The sequence below is a fragment of the Eublepharis macularius genome, chromosome 14 (genome assembly GCF_028583425.1).
Source record: "Eublepharis macularius isolate TG4126 chromosome 14, MPM_Emac_v1.0, whole genome shotgun sequence".
Classification (NCBI taxonomy): domain Eukaryota; kingdom Metazoa; phylum Chordata; class Lepidosauria; order Squamata; family Eublepharidae; genus Eublepharis; species Eublepharis macularius.
The window spans coordinates 46,044,343-46,056,452 of record NC_072803.1 but is presented as its reverse complement, the minus strand read 5'-3'; positions in this window follow the sequence as shown (position 1 = coordinate 46,056,452).

Genomic DNA, 12,110 nt, shown 5'->3' with positions numbered 1-12,110 from the left:
TTCTATTCTATTCTATCCATACCCTGCCCTTCTCCCCTGTGGGAACTCAAAGCAGCTAACACTTATCTCCCCTCCATTTTATCCTCATAGCACCCTGTGAGGTAAGTTATGCTGAGAGTGTATGACTAGCTCAAGATCACTCAACAAGCTTCCGTGGCAGAGTGTAGATTCAAACCCAGGCCTCTCAGATCCTAGTCTGGCATCCTAACCACTATATACCACGTTGTACCTAAGGACCTGGATGAAGGAACATCCTCAGAGCAATGAAAGAATTTTCTGCAGACCTCTTAAAGCCTGACAGAAACAGTTACTAGAAGCCAGAAATATCTAACTCATCTAACTAACCAACCAGTCAATCAACCTTTTTTTTTTTTTAAAAAATGCATTTCTGAAAAGCAAAATGGAGGGGGAGTAGAAGAAATAAAAAGAAAACGAGCAAACAAACCTTGGCTTTCTGTGCTGATCTCTCTCTATAAAGTTGTCTCTTGCTAGAATGCTCTTTAATAAAATTGGCTTAGATTTGTTGATAAGCCTGAAGCAAAGTCAATGCGAAGTGTCAATCTTGCAGTACAAGAGAACCTTCAGGGGTCAAGCCGCTTCCCGTATATGATCGCTGTATCAAAGATATGTCAGCCGCGTGTTAACCATTTTCCTTATGAATCACACTAAAGATCAGACATGAGGCACAGATTTTAAAAAAACAACAGCAACAACAAGAGTGGGGGCAATGACATTTTGTGCATGATATGGACTGATGGTCTGGAAGGAAGCCAGTAGAAGAGCAAGAAAGCAGGAGACACAGCTCACCCTGGGCCAGGGAACACAGTGGGTCAGAATGAGGAGGAGGCAGGTGACAACCAGCAGCTTTATAGAGCCAAGTGAAACCTTATTGACGCCTTGTGTCAACTGGCCCCTGATGAGCTGAGAGCTGCACTACCACCCACCAGCCTTCTGCAGTCGTGCCGCTGAAGTACTGCAGAGAACAGGCTCCAAACAGAGAGTGATGATGATGCACGTGTGTGTCACAGCAGGCATCATCTTGGAAGAGGCATTCCTCCCTTGCTTGCATGTAGTTGGGAGGGAATGCCTCTTCTGTCACTCTTAAAAATAACAAATTCATGCAGTAAAATAATCCTGCAGAAGGATGGAATGTTCCAGTTACCCCCCCCCCCCCCCGGCAACCCTCCTATCCTTTGCTGAGGCCCATACCTTTTTGAGGCAATCCTTTGCCTCATAACACTCAAAGGAAACCATTAACAACTGAGGCAGTTCTTCTCTGTCTACTCCCCCCCCCACCCCCAGCTGTGCCTCTTGGCCATGTCAGAAAGTAATGGAATGTCTGAAGAGGTTTTTTTCTCCACCTAATTCTGCTCAGCAGTGTTTGGAGCATTCCTCCAGCTGAAGGAATCTTCTTCCAACATACGGTTCTTAAAAGCCACTTAAGTTGAAGGGAGGCTCTAAACTTGGCTGGGCGAAGCAGGTGGATCCACCCCAGAGGCTGATATCCAGTGTAGGAATAGTAGGCAAACTAAGGTTTAAATCCTCCTCACTGTATCCTGAGGAGGTTCTTGTGAAGCCTCCCGCCATTAGCATTCCACACCCTGGGAAACTCTTACAGGATGACTCAGCTCAACCCCACCCCTCCTGAGTAGATACAAATGACCTACATCTTTTCCACACTGTGACACTGAGAGATCTCTGTCTTTTGGTGCTACACCTCTGAAGATGCCAGCCACAGCTGCTGGCGAAACGTCAGGAACTACAATGCCAAGACCATGGCAATACAGCCCGGAAAACCCACAACAACCATCGTTCTCCGGCCGTGAAAGCCTTCGACAATACATCTGATCTCTCCCTCTCTCTTGCAAAGGAATGAAGTATAATGCTTGACATCCTATTGTACCAGCTGATCCCCAGGTTTAAAAATGACATCAAACGGGCAAGGGTCCTGGCCTAACCTGGTCTGCCAAAGCTCACAGGGTGAGGGAAAGCTTTTGCATACTAAATGAAGCCTCAGAGAGGTCAACAGGAAGCAGAAGGAAATGATAACACAGAGATAAGGGGTGGCTAGATATGACCGCAGGGATGGGAGTAATCAAAACACAAGGCCGTCAGGACCATGAACAGCTCCCAATTTTTCCAATTTCCTCCAACTCAAGAGTCTCTCTGCTCAAGGCGTCTGACATGTGAAGAACATGTGTTGGGAGATGCGATGTTAGCTGGGAAGGGTAGTTTAAAAAGACAGAACCGGTGGCAGGGCAAAGGCTTTGCTATACACTGAAGTTGTTTGAAGGGGTTGAGGTATGCCAGAAGGAAAACTTCAACCCATTATAACTGCTCCATGTCCAAGTGTGGCTCTAGAAAGCAGCTCCAGCCCATTTCCATTCCTTGCTGGCCTCTGGTTGCTATTCCACACAGTTCCAGACTGGAGAGGCGAAATTAACAGAGCCTTCAGGGAGGTGAAGGTGAAATTAACAAACCCTCTGAAGAGCGATCTCTGCTGGCTCTTTTTAAATTACACTTCCCAGCTAACATTGCATCTCCCTACACTTGACGAACACATGCCGGGAGCCATAGTCAGGGATATCCAACAGGTAGCTCATAGGCTACCAGTAGCTCACTGGCTGCTGCATGGTGCTTCATGTATCCTCTAGAAGAGCTGGGGAGGGGGAAGTGCAAAAATATCTTCTCTGGGCTTAAAAATAAACTTTTATTTCATAGTATTTCCCTCTGTGCTGCTTAGTTGATAAGAATCTTTTCTGCCCCTCTTCTTAGTACATCTGTCTTAGAAGTGAACAACACTTGTTATCATTACTCATATGTAGCTATCAAAAAGTTTGGTGACTCCTGCTCCAGGTAGTGTTGTAGACTCTGAAGACCCCTTTAAGGTCCAGGGCTGCCATTTTGACCTAAATAAAAAAACCCTGTTAATTTTTTATTATTATTATCTTAGCAGCCCCATTGGCATCTCAGTTAGTTGGTAGGGTATACATCATGCATGCAGAAAATCTTCTTATCTTTATATAAAACATATAAATTGCAACATTCATAAATCAGCTTAGATGGCATTCCCACGAGACTAAACAAATTTTTGATGGACAGGTCTCTCAGTGGCTATTGGCCATAATGGCTTCAGAGAACCTTCATGTTCATAGGCAGTACACTTCTGGGGAGGGGCAACCAAAGGGGACGTCCTCTGCCTTCATGCAAGCTAATGTACTTCCTGGAAACATTTGGTTGGCTGCTGTTTGAAGCTGGACATTTCTGATGTTTGTGACTTCTTATATCTTATCCAATAGGGCTCTTCTTATGTTTGTGTGTTCTTCAATCCCTGATATTTCTATTTAAAAGGGTAGCAAGGTTTTTCCCTTTCTGACACCTTGGAGAGGCATCTCCATTCAGAGAAACTAAGACTGGGCTACAAGGACCAGTGCTCTCACTCCACATAAGCCAGCTTCATACATTCATAGAATTAGTGACGGAGGGATCCTGAGCAATGGTTTACATGGCCTTAATACTTGGGTGTTGTAGGCTGCTGGTGCTTTTATAATGTTCCTTTTGTGGTAGAGTCCATCAGTTCTTCATCACCACATGGGGCTTCATTTCTCCTCTGTGAATTCTGTTAATACATATTCCCTACATTCATAACTATGTAACTACCCAGGGCCAGAGATGTGTCAGGACCCTCTATTGGTGGTGAAGGTTGTGACAAAATGAGATGGAAGATTATTCTATGATGGAAGGTTAATCCATGATGACCTGTACGATTCATGGAAAGGCAGCTGCCTCTGGCCTGTAACTGGAGTCAGAAGTACAGAATCATGGATGTGCACAATACAGTTGCTTGAAAGATGAGGCATGCAAGGGACATATAGCTTGGTCTAGACAAACACTTTATCATGTGGCAAAACTATTTCTGGACTGTATCACTTTCCGATATGACCCCTGTGTGCCAATTCAGTCCAGCAAGAATGCACAGAGAAGCATTCTCAATGACTGACACTCAAACTTTGGTTTCAGGTGGGTAGTCATGTTGGTTTGCAGTAGAAGAGCAAGATGTGGGTCCAGTAGCACCTTAAAGACTAACAGGATTTCCAAGATATACATTCTTGACAGTCAAGCTGCCTTCATCAGATACCAGATACCTGACGAAGAGAGTTTGACTATCAAAAGCTTATACCCGTGAAATCTTTTTGATCTACTGTACTTAAATCTTGCTCTCAAACTTTGGTATTCTCTTCTTTTTGAAGACTTGCCCATACTTTTAAAACTGAAACTTAACATTTGGCAGCCAAGGATAGGACAGGACAGGACAGGATAGGATAGGATAGGATAGGATAGGATAGGATAGGATAGGATAGGATAGGATAGGATAGGATAGGATAGGATAGGATAGGATAGGATAAGTATTGTTAGCCGTTCCAAGCCTTTATATGGAGAAAGGTTGTATGTTCAAATAAATGTGAATTACATGGTTGGATAAAAGGTATGATACGTAGTACTCCTAAGAAATTTTACTAGCATTAACAAAACACTTTTCCATGTCTGCAGTATCGATTCATAGGGAAATCCTATGCAATGTTACTCCACTCTAAGCCCATTGAAGTCATGGGCTCAGACTGGAGTATCTCTGCATATGATTGCTCTGTAAATTACTTAAGTAGATTAATCAATTCCAGCCCTTTGGTTGGTCCTGATTAACTGACCAACAAGTTATATTTTTTAAAAAAATATTTGTTTATTAAGTACATTCAAACACGGTGGAAGAGGAATCCTGTCTTGTATGACAGGGGTGCACCTTTTCTGAGAAGCATGCATCTTCTAAAAATAATTTAGAACAGTTTTTCTCATATGCAAATTTATGCAGATAGCTTCAATGATAAATTGATGGGAATTGACTAAAACTCATACAGGTAGCTTACTCAAATTACTTTCATTGAGTGAAAGCTGTAAAATTAACTTGTGTGCATTGCTATGCAGAGGAAGGCAATGGCAAACCACCTCCACTCATCATTTATCTTGAATACTCCATGAGATGGAACTTCATGAAGTTGCCATAAGTCAGTTTCAACTTGCCAGAACTTAATTATTATATATGTATGGGTTCAGTTGAACATGCAACTAGGTATCATATCCAAGATCCACTGGGACATTGCGTTTCTTCCCTCCCAGGAAGAACTCAAGCAAGAAAATAACAGTTTGGCATCAACTGGGTATAAATGCTGGCACTGTCAGATGGATCTTGGTCTTCTCTGTTCCTCTTCCCTTATGCATGCTGTCCTTTTTGTTTGTAAGCCTGAGGACAGAGGATGTAATTGGGGAGGGACCATGGACTAAGGGGCAGGGAATCTGCTTTTCATGAAGATGGTCCCTGGTTGAATCCTTTGCATCTTCAGTTAAAAGGACCTCAGATAACAGGTGTTGCCAGTTGGAGGAGATGAAACAGAACAAGATGGTCTCATGATCTAACTCAGTATAAGGCAATTCATTGATGTGAACCATTTGGAAGACTATGGTCTGAAAACAGCATAATAAAGATAAAGGTTCAGAACACTTGAAAAATGTCACCTGTCAATTTAAATTTCTCAGCAGCTTTAGCGGAAAAGGAACTCCTACCCCCCACCCCCACCCCAGTGTATGGAAACTTCTTAAACATTCAACTAAACTTATCTGGATATTCTTTAGGTTCCCCTTGATGTTTTTGCTTGAGGAGGATCCACGTCAACCCCCCCCCCCCAATTCTCTTTGTGTTTCATGTTTGGAGAAATTTGAATGGCAACTCTTTGTAAAAGTTGGGGCAATGTAATACGTCTGCTGTAGAAACACACTGTCTAGGGAGGACCCACAGATGCTCCGTGTCCAATATAAAACCAGGGCACATTTACCAAACTGAGAAGGTTGTCTGGCAAGACCCTTCAATGTCATGCCCCCTCCTGGTCTTCACCAGCCTGGCCCTCCCTAAACTGACTTGTGTCCCTTCTGGAAGAGAGTTGTTGTGTCAAGTAGTTATTAAAAGTGACACGGCCGATCTATGTAAGGACTCTGGAAGCCTAGTAAATCTCTAGCCACCCTTAAATAAAACTTTATGCCGGCTAATAAATTTTAATGCTACTTGTCAGCACTTGATAACTGCAATCATTTAACCCAGCAAGGTAAAAAAAGGAAAAGGGTGAAGAAAAAGAGGAAATCCTAAGTTGGTGGTGATGTGCAAAATGGAGAATTTCTCATGCTGGAAAAGGGAGGGGGAATTAAGCAATTGCACCGTATACCAGAGTCGGACAATTGGTCCATCTAGTTCAATATTGTCTCCACTAACTCTAAGCAGTTCTCTGAGATCTTAGGCAGTTGAGTTGCTACCTCTGGTCTTTTCCATGAAAGATGCTCAAGGCTGAATCCAGGAACTTCTGCAGTTGGAAGCACATGTTGTGTCATTGACTTGGAGCCTCTCCCCCAAAGCTGGCTGTCATCTGAAGCTGCCTCATACTGACCCAGCCGATTGGTCCATCTAGCTCAGCACTGTCCACTGTGACTGCCAGTAACTCTCCAATGTTTCAGGTAACAGAAAGGTCTTTCCCAGAACCTGCAACCTAAGAGCTAAGCTACAAGTGACACCTGACACAGGTTGGACATTTGTCAGCTTCCCTCAAGTTTTGATGGGAAATGTAGGCATTCTGGTCTTGCAGCTTGGCTCTCCATTTAATTGAAGTTTACAGAGCGGCAGTCTATGGAAGGAAGAACATGGGGAGGGGAGTGCAGGCATTGGGCTCTTGCTGGGTGCCCCCCTCCCCTCCACTGGGTGTGTGTGTGGGGGGGGGAGGTTCTGTAAACTTCAGTTAAATGGAGAGCCAAGCTGTAAAACCAGGACTCCTACATTTCCCATCAAAACTTGAGGTAAGCTGACAAGTGTCCAACCTGTGTCAGGCGTAGCTTGGCTCTGTGATTCTTCCAACTGGAAAAGCTAGCTACTGAACCTGGAAACTTCTGCAAATGAAGCATGCAGTCCATCCTTGGGCCTGAGATACCACTTTCCACCAAGTCCACCTGTGGGTTCCTCAAGCTCCATGATGCCTACTCTGACTGGCAGAATCTCATGCAGAGAAGTGCCTTTCCTAACACCCACTACCCAAATCCATTCACTGGAGATGCCATAGACCTTCTACATGCAAAACAACTGCATATGAGAACTGATCCCATAGAAATGTTGCACATACACAAGGAGATATGAGGTCTCTGTTTAGGATGCTTAACATCCTTTATCTCATATTCATGCATGCCAGTTATTACCGCTTCTGAAGCTGCCTTATACAGAGTCAAACCACTGGTCCATCTAGCATTTCATTGGCTATTATGACTGCCAGAACTCTCCAGGGTCTCAGATGAGTCATAATACCAACTACCAGAGATCCTCTAACTGGTGATGCTGGGAATTGAACCTGGGACCTTCTGCATGCAAAGCAGATGCTCTGTCACTGAGCCACAGCCCCTCTCCACTAGGATTCTGAGCTGCCTTGGGTATCAGGCAGAGAAAGGACTTTCCCACCACCTGCTTCCCGACATCTTTTTAACTGGAGATGCCGAAGATTGAACCTGGGCCCTTGTGCATGCAAAGCAAATGCTCTATCCCCAATCTGCAGCTTTTTCTTGAAAAGGACTCTCATGTAAACACTGGAGAACTTGGAGTATGTAAAGAGAGGTCTGAGAATGTCTGTAGCCAGTGCTATTCTTCCTGACTTATGCCCTGAGAGTGCTCTGGAAGATAAAAATAACAAGCATTAATGCACATGACATATATGATAATAGTAATCCTTGCAACAGGCCTGGAAAGCAGGCCAGTTTTATTATCATCTTACTGCAGATGGGGGAACTGAGAGGGCATGACTTGTCTAAGGCCGCCGAGCACTTTTGAAGTTGAGATTGGAGCCATCTAGAACCAGCAACCACCCAGTCGTAGAGAACATCAGGATTTGAGTCTAGCAGCACTTTAAAGACCATCAAGATTTTCAGGGTATAAGCTTTTGACAGTCAGTGCTCCCTTCATTGGATACATCAGGAATCCACATAAATTGGATAAGAAGATGCCAAAGGCACGTCATCTGAACGTGCATCCATGCCAGCATCTAACTCCAAGTAGACCTGGTGGATTTTGTCTGTAAAGTAAGTAGCAGATTGAACACAGCGGGCCGTTGCGGGATCACCCATCTCAGAGAGATGCGCGCCCCGACTGCATTTATTCTTCCAGCATCCTTGGGAGATACATCAGGTTGACAGAGAGTTAATTGCCTACAGTCTTGCAGGAAACTTTGTGGCTAAGGGGAGACTTGAACCCAGGTCTCCCACATTCTAGACAGACACCCTAACTATAACCCTACACTGAGGAATCAGAAAAGGACGAAGTTTATTGAGGTGGTACCAGATGCTGCCCAAGTTGTAATTTCAGAGAAACATAAGGAAGTGTCATAGATTTCAAAAGTTTCCATAAAAGCTATTGTTCAGTAGGGATGAAGATGGGGAAGCCTTCCCAGTTTTAGGTTTCCCCCCCCTGACCCCCGCCATGCCCTCCAACAATTTCTTAGGTTAGTGCTTTTGCAGTGGGTCCCCACTTTGACTCACAAAAACCATCTAGTTCTGCCCCAGGACCTGCTCCAGGCTCTACTCAGTCACAAGACTTTGCGCAGGTATCAGATTTTTTTTTCTCAAGAATTTACATCCTTAAAATTCTGTAAGCCCACCTTACTCCAGTCGCAGGGAGAAATGTCAACTTCATCACCACCTTGATATAAACCTAAGAAGGCTAGTCTGCTGGTGCAGGATGCACAAAGAGCCCAGTGATGCATCTGACCCAGCATGAAACCTCATGCCCACCGTACATCGAGCTGACCCGGGAGGACTCTTTGGCCCTGGTCTAAAAATCCCCTCGCAGAGCAGGGCAGACTGCATGTGTGAAACACTCTTCAAATAGCAACAAGAAAGGAGGACCAGGGAAGGGTGAACTGAACTCTCCGCTTCCCCATCCTGCTTCTCGCTAGCTAGAGATACAATAGCATTTGGTAGCAAAAAATATGAAAAACAAACATAAAGCCGAGCACAGAGATGAAACAAAGCATAATTTACATGGCATGTTTAGCAATGTGGAAACGCCCTAGTAGGCACATGTCTACATCAGCAGACAGTACCAAGCAGAGTAGCGTATAGTCCCTGTCCCTGCCAAGGCATCTTTCTGAGCTACTTCTTGTGACACATTCATTCATTCATTTTATTTGTTTTTATTTTGTTTATCTATTTATTTAAAACATTTATATCCTTCTCAGCAGCTTCCAGTTAATACGTTAGTCATCTTTGCTATAGCCCTTTAAAGTAAATTAATATTCTTATCACAGACCCCATAATACCCTAAGTTAGACCCTTGGTCCACTGACCTCAGTATTGCCCATTCTGGCTGCCAGCAGCTCTCTAAGATCTCAGGCAGAGGAAGTGCGTTCCCAACCCTTGCTTCCTCAGAACATTTTAACTAGAGAGAGATTCTGGGAGTACTGATCCAACTGGGCTTCTGATTGAATAGGAAGGAAGCATCAAATTTGCCTCACGTTTTGTTTGAGGGGAAATCCCGTGGCAACCTGAGCTGGAGTAAAAATGGAAGATGATCTCTTTTGTAAGAAAAAAGAGAGAGAAGAGAGCTAGGGAAGAAAAGAAGGGACAGAGAGGAGAAAGGAGGGGTAGTGGGAGGGAACGGAAGCAAAGCAGATTTGCAAATCGGTTGGCAAGAAAGCAAGCAAGAAAACTGGGGTTAAATTTGTCAATTGGCTGAAAAGAGAAATGCAGGAACTAAAGATGAACAATGGAAAAACAAAATATCCGGGACAAATTTGCTGCTGGAGTGCAAAGGCGTGCCAATGACTGTTCACAGCCATTTCTCCTTCAATGTGTCTGTCTGTCCTTCCTGCGCATCTCCCCTGAGTGAAGCTCTCCCATTCGCAGCTGTTTGTCCCTTCTTTGTAAGAAACAGCACATTAACAAGACGATTGGATTCATATGTTCTGGTCACAAGGGGGTAGCATTGGTACAGCTGTGTAATTCCATCGGCAAAGTGTGGTTGGCTTCATGGTGGCTTTCGAATAATTGAGGTCTGCGCCTCAGTTTCTGGAAAATGTGCATTATTGGCTTCTTTTTCAAGAGGAGCCAAAGAAGGGAGCATTTCCATAAATGGATGCAAAATTGGATTGGGAAGCGGCCGCAGCCCCTCTGTCACTTCGGATGGGGAACATCATCTATTTCAAGGCTTTGCGCTTTTCCAGTTAGTGATTCAAGTGGACATTAGACTAATATGGGGAGGGGGTGGCATTGGCGAGCCTGCACTTGGGCGCTGCCTTGGAGTAACCAACCCCGTCTTTCAAAATGCCTCCTAATAATGATACTGAGCATTTATAGAGTTTGCCTTGCAGTGCTTCACAAATATTGTTCTATCAATTCTTACTGTCAGGTAGGCCAGTATTTGTGTGCCCAGATTGCCAATTGGGACGGAAGAAGGCTGACCAGGAGACGGCTGAGACTTACCTAAGGCTACGTAGTGAGTCTGAGGTTAACCATTTACAATATGTTACCCCACTCTTCCTCTAAGGGACTCAAGGCTATTGTCTGATCCAGTTTTTATTCTCACGACAACCTTTCAAGGTAGGCTTAATATCACCCAGTGAGTTTCATGGCTGAATTGGGTTTCAAGTTAATCAAGCTATGTCCATCTACCCTGATCCTGAAGGGTTTTTAACTATATAGGGATTTTTTTTTTTGCTGCATTTATATTTCTTCCAGGGAGGGGTAGCAACATGGTATAGCCTGAATGTCAGATCTCGGAAGCTAAGCAGGATCAGTATTTAGATAGGACACCACCAAGGAAGACTCTGCGGAGGAAGGCAATGGCAAACCACCTCTTCTTCTCACTTGCCTTGAAAGCCCATTTCTGGGGTCGCCATAAGTTAGTTGTGCCTTGATGGCACTTTACACATGCATATTTCTTCCAATGCATTCAAGGTGGTTTACAACAACTTATCAATTGAGGGCCTTAAATGGGTAGAAAAGCGTATTACAAATATTTTAAAGAAATAAATACTGAATCAATTCCTCCACAGCTTACAAATTCTTACCCTAGTCAGAATCAGAGATGAGCAGAATTTCCCCATTCATTGTGCAGTCTTTCCCTCTTCCTTCATTCTGGTTTAACTACAAGGATTTTTAAAATTAACACCCAAATTAGAGCGTGAGTAGTTCACCACAGCAATTTATTCCTTTGCATCCCTCTCCTCCTCTGTGTTTTCAGTGTACACATCACATGTGCACCGGTCAAATTCTGCCCCCCCAAAAACATACACAAAAAAACCTCCCAGTGCCACCCTATCTGAATGCAACTGTATATATATTGGCACTAAGATTCTTCTTTTGTGATATTTAATTGAGATTAGAGGGTCTCCTTTGTTCTGTTCCTTGTTTGCCCTTCGAGTTCTTTCTGCAATACTCGCCACTTCTCCTTAATTCTGATTTAACTGTAAAATTTTGAAAATGATTCTCTAAATTTGATCATGTGCCATCACTTTATTGTTCAGCTCCCTCAGTTCATCTATATATTTTCTTCCCTTTTGTGCTACTGATGCACACGTGCACATTAATAAAGCAATGCTAAACTGCTTGATGTGAGCAAGTGCATAACCCCATCAAGCCCTTTTGATGTCATATTGATGTGCACATGCCTATTGTGTGTTGGTAAAACACTGCACAAAAAGAATCTTGACTGAATTGCTTGTGCAATCACATCAAGACAGAATGTGGAGGTTTTGCACCATATATCTATGCCCATGTGTGTTTCAGAAGGGAACACTGATGTGAATGAATTCAAGGTAATGAAAACGGTTTTAAATTGAACATGCACAACATTCTGACATTTAAAAAAATGGAACACTAGAGGATTTCTAATGAATCAGTTCCACTTTGGAAACAAGGTCAATAATTGTGACATCCAAAATCCAGGAAATTTGAATATGGAGAAATTCAGACGCATGCCTAAATGAAAACAGGACAAGTACATTTCAAGAAGGAAGCTGGATTACCCAGTGGCTGCTTTC